Source organism: Mustela lutreola, chromosome 14, assembly GCF_030435805.1.
Source record: "Mustela lutreola isolate mMusLut2 chromosome 14, mMusLut2.pri, whole genome shotgun sequence".
In the NCBI taxonomy this organism is placed as follows: Eukaryota; Metazoa; Chordata; class Mammalia; order Carnivora; family Mustelidae; genus Mustela; species Mustela lutreola.
Genome location: NC_081303.1, coordinates 71,522,999 through 71,532,495, shown reverse-complemented (window position 1 = coordinate 71,532,495; position 9,497 = coordinate 71,522,999). Strand labels below are relative to the sequence as shown.

At 47.0% G+C, this 9,497-nt stretch overlaps 1 long non-coding RNA gene across 1 annotated transcript; it reads right to left on the bottom strand.

The window, feature by feature from the left end:
• Positions 1-256: 256 nt before the first annotated feature.
• On the bottom strand, positions 257-5,737 carry LOC131815111 (uncharacterized). Its single transcript, XR_009347565.1, has 3 exons — positions 3,614-5,737; positions 2,629-2,732; positions 257-664 (listed from the first exon to the last, which is right to left on the bottom strand). It is a non-coding gene; the product is annotated as an uncharacterized LOC131815111 (long non-coding RNA).
• Between the last annotated feature and the right edge of the window lie 3,760 nt (positions 5,738-9,497).

Genomic DNA, 9,497 nt, shown 5'->3' with positions numbered 1-9,497 from the left:
ACGGATGAAGTTTCCCAAAAGCATTTCAACCCATTTTGCAGCTTTTGAGAGCATCAGTCCTTAAGAACCACTTGCAGGATTAAGGAGAGCTGGGAAACGCTGTCCTCGATGGAGGCCATGACTTCCCCTGCCACGGGCTGTCGACCCACTTGGTCGTGAGGGTCTGCCTTCATCAGCACAGATGTCACACCGACAGGAACGGGTGGTCCCTCTTGTGAGTCCCAAGGAGCGTCCACTTTGCTGTCGTCCTTCCGTGGCCCGGCTTCCTCGGGTTAGCAGGCTCCATACATCACGGCCGGCAGGTTTATACACCTCGACCCAAAGTCAGACTGCTAGCAAATTACCTTGACGTATTGATGGCTTGCCTGATCTCATCCCTGAGGCCTCCCGAGGCCTCCTTCCCACCCTCGGAAACACTTCCAATGACTGCACTGGTTTATCAGCGACTCCTTCCTTGGCATTCCCATCCTGCTCTCTACAGCCTCAGTCGTCTGAGCGATAGGACGTCTGAGTTGTTGCTGGACACCTCTTCGATTTGCTCCTGCTTATCTCTCCTCTGTCCCTCGAGGATGGGTTATCGCCATGAAGACTCGGCCTGCACGCGGCGTTGTATCATTAGCACCGATGGTCACTCGAGCCGCTCTCGGACCCCTGTGGGTGGCCCCTGTAAGAGAGATTTCCAGCAGCAGAATGCCAAACACAATACTTGGTCAGACTTCTTGACTTACACAATGGGAGGAAATCTTTACTTGGGATTTGAAAAGACAACAGAGAATTTCAACATAAACCGGGAAGAGCGTTCTGTTTTGATCCAACCAATGCCGCGTTGATGACGGGAAGGAACACTGGTGTATCACATAATTGCAAAGCACCCTCCCGAATCCCGCCCAAGGCCAGCATTCCCAGCCCCACCAGACCCTACAGCTCAAAACACTGCTACACATATAGTCAAGTAGGACATTGTAGAGATCAACAGCTTTGAGATTTGGGCAGGACTGTGGTTGATGACGTCCCCTTAAAACCATCATGAACTCCAAGAGTTGACACTGACCCATTGACTTATCTGCTGTAACTCATATGTTTAGAGATAAGCTCAGTGTGAGGTCTTAAGAACACTGGTCTGCAAGAATCAGTATTTGAGGATTCACCTTATCTAGGTTTTTGAGATTTTATTGATTTATTTGAGAGAGGGAACAAGCTGGAGAGGGGTGGAGTGAGAGGGCAGAGGGGCAGAGAGAACAACCTCCTCACAAGGCAGGGAGCCCGATGATACCAGGACTTTGAGATCGTGACCCGAACCAAAGGCAGACGCTTAACCGCGTGAGCCACCCCAGCGCCCCAAGGACCCAGCCTATCCTATTTTGTGTATGCCTCAATGTATTCCTGGAAAACAGTAAGAAATCAATCCAGTCACTTTTGCCCAAGAAACTACATGCCCATGGTTACCATTCTCAAAAAACCTGTGAGACCAAGTGCCAGAGCTTTCCTGGGAATTGAGTTCTGTTTTGATTTGGGTTAGTTATCTCGGATGGGAAATTCCCCTTCCTGTGTTGATGCCCTATTGAGATAAACTGGGATTTCATGCAGGTGAAGTTATGTCAAAAATCTAGGCTCTGTGGTGAAACTGACTTTTGTTCACTTTTAGAAGGAGGGAAAAACAATCAAAATTATCATTCACGAGCCCTCACCACAGGAACATGTCTGGTCTTCTTTGGAGAAGTGCGCTGACCCCAATTTCAGGACACCACAGGAACTCGATATACATTTCGAACACTACGTTATATTTATAGAAGCATAGCTAACACAACAACTGGCAAGAATAACAATTATTGCCCCTTGATAACAAAATATTTCTTTTGTTCTAGCATTCCTTGAACTCCTATTACATGTAAAACAGCTCCGTCATCAAAAAGGCCATGAGAATTGTGCCAGTTGCTAGATGGTAACATGAGGTTGTTGACCCTTCCACGGTCCTCCTGTTTGCTTGGCTGTTCAATGAGATGGACTCTCCCTATTGGGTCAGGACTGCTAACCCAATGAGGAGTCCTGAGCCAGGGTGGGAAGTCAAGGCAGAAAAGTAGAACAGATCTGGGAATTACAGGTTGGGGCCGGGAATGGGGAAAGCCAACAGGGCTCAGAAGCCAAATAAATAGTCAGGAATCGGGTGCCTCCCAAGAGGTTAAAGACCAAGCCAGCAGTTAGGAACCAGGAAACCCCCAAGCACCAGAGCCAGTCAACCTCGGGTTCAGAGTCCTCACCACGATGGATTTGACACGGAGGCACCTGCTCTCAGGGGGAAAGGCTCTTACTCCAGTTCTGTGGGAGCAATCTAGGATGTGACCCTTCTGGCTGGTGCCGGTAGGAGCAGAGGGTCCGTGTGAGGAAGGATGGAGTCGAATGACAGAGGCATGTGTGTGGAATCATGCTGAAAGACACATCACGACATTTCAGTGCCGTGCTTGGCGACGGTCAGAGCTGACAGCCAGTACTTAGCACCTACGTCGTGTCAAGACCGTGGGGCACACTGGCCCGGAATAGCCATGAGGGGTCGGGGTGGGGTGGATGGAAATCGAGAAATTTTGCTTTGACGCTTTCCCAGCTCCCTCTCTGTCAGTTCCCTATCCCCACCTTTTGGCATCCTTCTCTGAGTTCTCCGGTACCAAGCAGTCCCAGGCCGCCCATCTGTGGTCCACATTCTTCCTCGGAGGCATGGCACTCACATCTCTCCATTCCTTAAAGTCGTTCAAGTTTTAAAAAAAAGGGGGGGGGTGTGTTTTTATTTTTTTTTAATTTGGAAGGCATGTCACAGATGTTAAGAGGAAAGCAGGTGCACCAGAGAAAGCCTAACAGAGGTATAAATGATGAAATGCTTCGTGCTCCTGAAGATATTAGTACTTGGAGGGAAGAGCTAATTAACACAAAAGAGCCTCTAGAGGTTTGCCCCCAACACTTTAAATGAATAGGGTTTAAAAAAAAAAAAAAGAAGTCTATCTTCTGAAAAAATTACTTAAGCATATGACTAGAATTCCAGCTTTTTAAAAAGTTGGTTTTCCTTCACAATAAAAAAAAAAAAAAATCAAGCCTTCTAAGGATGCTGTCTGAAAGGGATAACTGGTCCGTCTCCCTTATCTCCCTTTTAATCAAATATAGTTCTAGGAATAAACACAGACAACTTGGATTTTAATGGTTTCCCAAAAATGATACTTGGCCATATTAATTTTAAAAAAGCAGACATTCCTGTTTCCTAGGACAAGAGATAAATTATTACAGGGTCTCGCGGTGCAGCGGAGAGGGCATGGAAGGCCCTGTTTTCCCTCCAAACCCCTCCTCGTCCCTGGCCTCATCGCCTCACAGAGACAACGACACACACTTGCAGAGCCCCTGTGACGATGACAGACCAGGTGCGGGATGTGTCTGGCACAGACCCGGCACACCGGTGAACCCGGCCCTTCTGGAGTGGGCTCGCTTACCAAAGGGATGCCCAACCGCCTCTCACTGCAGACGTGTCTCTACCTCATCCAAGGAGAGCGTGTGGCAGGGAGCGTATTCAGGGGAAGCAGGAGAAATTTCTGCATAAGATCCAGAAACCTGGGGAACAGTCTCAGCTTCTCACCAGGTGGCTGTGTGAGTCTCTGCATGACCTCGTGTCCCCAGGGCCTCCACTTGCCCAGCTGAAAAATGAAGGACTTGAACTCCTAGATGACTTCGGTCACTTCCAGATCTGGCGATCTCTGACACCGACTCGTGACCTTCCCAGGCAGAGGGAAGGCTGGTGAGAGGCTTCCCTGTTTGAGGACAGCCTATCCTAGATGACCAGATGTTGGCCCGGGTACCTCTGCGGTCACCCTTCCACCTGTGGTTCCCAGCCCTGCCTCACCTCTCCCAACCCTGCTCAGGAGCCCAAATGGACTTTGACCCCAAGACCAGGTGGAAACCCTTCCACCGATACTGCCCTGAGACAGGATAATGTGCTTAAATTATCCAGTCGGTGTTCCCATCTGCAAGAGTCAAAGAATCATCTTCACCTCTTGGAGCTGTGATTGGGATTCGATGAGACACCAAATTAGGAAATGACTTATCGGCTGATGGCGCTGGGCAAGGTGAATAGAGCAGCTGTGATTATGGGTGGTTTCATACCACTGGAAGCCATCTACGGAAAGCACCCCAAGAGGCTGGATTCCGAGTCCGGACACTGGTGGGGCTCCTGCCTTTCAGGGGTTTTGTGTGCCCAGAAGAATCCGGCAGGATGGCGTTGAACTTTGCTGTAATCAGACATTGTTTTTTTGTCTTCCAACCAAGGAAGGTTTGTTAAACTTTCACTTGTAGGCAAGGGGAAGGATCTTGTTTTAATGGCCCGGAAAAGTTTTCACACCATTAGTAATATCCTATCCATCTGACCGGGGGTTTTCCTATTTCAAGAGGCAATTGTGGACTTTCAGGAAAAGCACCTATTACTAGTTGTGACCAATCAAGCAAGCACAGGAAAGAACTGCAGGGCTGTCCCCATGAAGCCCCACTGTCCAGCTCTGCCGGGTGTCCTGTTCACGGAATGCCCCGCTCCCATGGTCAAAAGGAGGCCACGAGAAATGAAAGGCACTCAGAAGCAGCTGAGCTCGTGGGAGCTCCTCGGACGTGTCCTGAGATGTCCTTGTTCTCAGGGCTGTTCAAGCTTGTGGGATCTCTTCCAGCAGCCTCTCCGCATGGAAGCCGGAGTGCTCCTTGTTGATAAAGGGTTCTAAGCAATTCCCCCAGAACACAGCCCCACGTGTTGGGTTTTCTGGACAGTCAGCTCTGGGGAAGCCGTAATTAGCATCTGTCTCTCTCTTGGAGTCTGTCCTGTCCACATATGCAGGTCACCTGCCCTTGGACGGAGCTGGTTTCATAAACAGAAGAGTAAGCAAGTACTCGCATAGGATAATTTGAGATGTGTCACAATCTCTGCTGCCCAAAATATCTTCCCGGCCAAATGCCACAGTGTCTAGAATTCCCAGCATGAAACCCATGGCCGCTAGTCCTGCCTGCCTTTCACCTCATCCCCTCCCCCGGTGTCCACACGTCTCAATCACAGCCCCACACCCAGGCCTGGCTTGGTAGCACTCTTTCGGGAACCTCCCACAATCCTGCATTTGCCAGTGACCCTCACTGGTCTGAACTCATGTGTCGTTTATGTTAAATCACTTCATGTTTCCACACGTGTGCTGTCTCCCACTGCGCACGATCTTGAGGGTCAGTTCCTCAGCAAGGTCTTCTTTATCTCTATACCACTGTCCCATCCCCAGAGTGGTTCCTTCGTAAGGAACCAGGATCTGACCCGTGGACACCATGTGGGTGAGTGAGGGGTAATCCAGCTTCCCCGGGCTGAGGTTCTGCTGTCCACCAACAACATGTACCCCTCCACTGTCATTCTGCTTCTCAGAGTTTCATTTCCTTCCCATGAACTACGGCCACTTGGGAGTTAGAAAGTGCCAGAGTTCTCCCAGCCATCATCACTAGCCCACTGGCTGAGTTTATAGGGCACATGGGTTCAGCAAAAGCTTAACATGACTCAAATCCATTGTTGGAAGTGGCTTGACAATATCCACACTGCAGTGACGTTTTTAAAAAGGAGAAAAAGATAAAGGGAGTAATGAGGTGAGACCAAAGGAAAAGTAAACACACAGAAAGAAATCCTCCATAGTCTCATTGAGTTCAAAGGCGGGGCAAGAATTCACCTTTGAGCTTCCCGACAACCAAAGCAAAAAGGTATGAATGTAAAAGAACATTAGTTGTCCAAGAAAGGGCACCCTTCCTGATACGGATCTAACAGATAGTGATGTAGTGGACATTGCTCAACAATGAATACGCCGGAGAGTTTCATAGAACAGTTTCCTGCTTCATCCTTTCATGCACGAGTGTTCCGGTGAGCTAATGCTCTGTGACAACCCCAAAATCGTGGTTTCAAATGATAGCAATCATTTATGATTATCTCACTGGGGACTGACTGGGCTCGGCTGAGCAGTTCTGGCTCAAGTGAGCTGCAATCAGACAGTAGCTGGGTCTGGAATCATCCGCAGCCGAAGAAGTAGCTGGGGGCTGGAACAGCTGGGGAGGTGCTCGCTCCACCGGACTTCAGCGTGGGAGGGTTGCAGCAGCCAGGATTCTTATGTGAAGGCTCAGGAGGAAAGGGACAGGGCCAGGCAGGCTCTCCCAACTCTCGTGAGCTGTCTCGAAACTCACATGATATCACTTCTTCCACATTCTGTTTATGGGACGCAAGTCACTAGGGCCAACCCACACTCAAGGGCAGGGTGATGGGCTTCTGCATCTCAGTGGAAGACTGTCCAAGACTATGAGAACAAGTTCTAAAACCACCGTAAATGACACGAGAGAAATATGCAGCCCAATAAATCCTCTTCTATTGAAAGCTGAAGAAGAGAGAGTCTGACCTAATTGAGGGATAAAATCTACAAGCTCTAGGGTGGCTGCCGATATGGCAGGTAGCCCCTGGCACGCACGGCTATTTCCAATTAATTAAGATAAAACAAAAAAGGACAAATGCCACTCTTCAGTCTTAATACCCACGTTTGGGATGTCCAGGAACCACAGGTGGCTAGTGCTGTCAGATTGCACAGCACATTTATGGAACTGGAGAAAGTTTACATCCTTGCAGAGAGTTCTACCGGCCATTGCTGATCTGGGATAATGAAAGGACTGCATACCCTTTAGCGGTCACGCTCATGCTCCTTATTAAAGCACCACTAGGCACTGGGCAGCAGAAATGTACAAATTTCAACATTTGACAAGAGTATGAACTGCATGCAATCTGTGTTGCTAATGAAGAAGACTCCCATACAGCTCGAAAATCAGTAGGATGAAAGATAGCTTCACTCCCCTTGAAGTAAATGAAGCTTCCTCCCCAAGACCCAGATGGCAGGTCATCCCACCTCCACGTGGCGGCTTCCAAAAACCATCTCCTAAAAACAGTTCAGAAAGAAAGATAAGATCCAAGCTACAAAGTAAATCCCTTCACTCCTTTGCCCACCCAGTGTCTACTGGGCAGGCGTGGACACTACGTACCTGAGAACATTTCCAACACAGATTTTACTAATCTCCTAGGCCCCACAAACCAACAGACAAATGTCAATGATGCACCCAAGAAATGTCTACTTTTAAATAGCATAATTTTTTCATGAAACCACCGGAGAGAAATGGTTACAAAGTATACCCCTAAAAGACTCCTCCGGCTACATGTAATCATCAACTACAGCCAATTAAATTGAAAATACTATCTGCCAAAAATGATGATTTGGGATTTAGAAAAGTCAAAGTCAAGCCGTTCTGTTTTCCAATAAGACAGAGAGGCCATTTCTGGTTAATGACAATAAAATTATTTCACCAGCAAAGAAAATAGTTATTTTTATACTTCCCATAATAAGGGCATGTGCAGCTAGATCATGCATCGATTGTTGCAAATCATTAAGAAACAAATTAAAAAGAAGCACTGGAGGAAGCAGAAGCAGAACACTGGCCCATTTTTTAAAGACTGGAATCACTATCTGATCTGTTAGGAGACCATTCTCATGAAGGCTTTCCATGGTCTCAATCTCAAGTTGAACAGAAGCATTAGTTATTGGATCCCACATCCCAGCTGTGCTGAATGTCTTCTGTTTGGGCTCCCCACCCCGTTGTGCACACCTCTGCCCCCTGCTCTGTATCCCAGGAGACTGGCCCTATGGGCTGCATAAGTAGGTTCCCTTGTCCCTTTGCTTCTGAAATGCAGCCAGTGGATGGCATTAGCAGGAGATTAGAGGACGGGAAGATAGAAAGGCTAGTCTCCCTGTGCCTCCAGCTCCCTCCCTGCCAGGCCACCAGGGGTTGGCTGCCCCAAGCAAAGGCTGCAACTCTTGTCTCCATAGGGTTTCACTCTCCAATGCCAGGATCCTTCAGCCCTGGGAGCTGCAGTGGCTCCCAAGGTCCTATGCCAACCCTTCTAGGCTTTCCTCAACCTTGTTTCTAGCTTTGTGTATAATTCCTTCCATTAACCTCTCCTCAGTTTTTCAGTTCGTGTGGGCTGTTTCTTGATAAGCCTTGATACACAAGTCCATTACTAGCTTTATGTACAAAGAACAAAGCAGGATCAATTCATTCATAAGAAATCTTAAAGCTCCTCCTGACAAATTTTTCCAACACATAACAGTGTAACACAGTTAACGATGAAATATCAAATCTAAGTCCAACCTGTTCCTCACAGAAAATATCAGTCAGGAAAAAATCCAGAACTATAATTTAAGAAAGACAAAACCAACACAACATTTAAAGGAAGAGCCTACCAAAATAATGGTTCTATGATTCGATAGAGCAATACTGTCCTTTAAAAAAAAAAAAAAAAAAAAGCAGGGCAAGGAAGGCTTCAACCAGATAAAATAATAAGAGTAAACAAATCAGCTCTCAGTTGGAGCAGAACTTGAACAGTTCTGGTGGTGAGAAGTCTCCAGAAGGCACTTTGTAATCAACAGGACCTACAGAGGAAGTAAAACCAGAATCTAATCAGTGAAGAGACCCAGTCTCCCAAAGATAAGTAGAGTCGTTCTTGAGTTAAAGGCAGTGTACCTGAAACTAATATAACATTGTATGCTAACTAGACCGGAACTGAAATAAAATGATTTAAAAAAAAAAAAATAAGGCATTGCAGTTGCCCTACCCTCCAGCACTGTGGAGATCCTCAGAGTCAGACAGATCCGCTTTCCCATCTCTCCAAATCAAAATCATCTATAAAGTAGAGAAAGAAATATCTTCAGTGTAGGGAAGACATGAGGATTAATTAGAAAAACCCATGTAAAAGACCAAGTACAATCTTTAATGCATGAAGGTTTGTTCAACAAATGGAAATCCAAAAACAAAACCAACAAAAGGATACCAAAGAGTTATACCCTGACACCAGTCTGAAAATCAGCAAGATCAATGAAAAAAAAGATGGGAAGGAATAGGTTGATAAAATATGCCTGGTCTACCATGGGTCATGTACGTCTTGAGGACCTTCATAATAGATGGATTCCCTTCCCAAAGGGACCATAAGCAATAGTTACCAAAGAGAATTTTCTCGTTATCTGCCCTGGAAGAGCATCAACATTTTTCTTCTTCTGCCGTCTTGTGTTTTGAGGTTAATTGACACTTTTTCCCCACTGCACCATGGTGATCATTTCTTGCTATCACAAACTATCCTGGAGGCCAGCAGAGGTGAAAGGGGAATAGACTGAACTAGACAACTATGGACAACCATGGTGACCTTCCAGTTAGCCAGGAGTTCCCTGGAACCTTTATTCCAGAAGTGTCCTGAGTATGTGCCCAACTGCATCCTCTGCTTGGCTTTTTGGGACCATCTCATCTGACTGAGGAAACATTGCCTTTGCTGGGTTGACCACATCCCAGATCCAGAAGTAAGATCATCATTTCCCACAGAAGGGATACCTTCTTTTATATGTCACGGGTGATGTTGGAGACATGTTACAGACTCTACT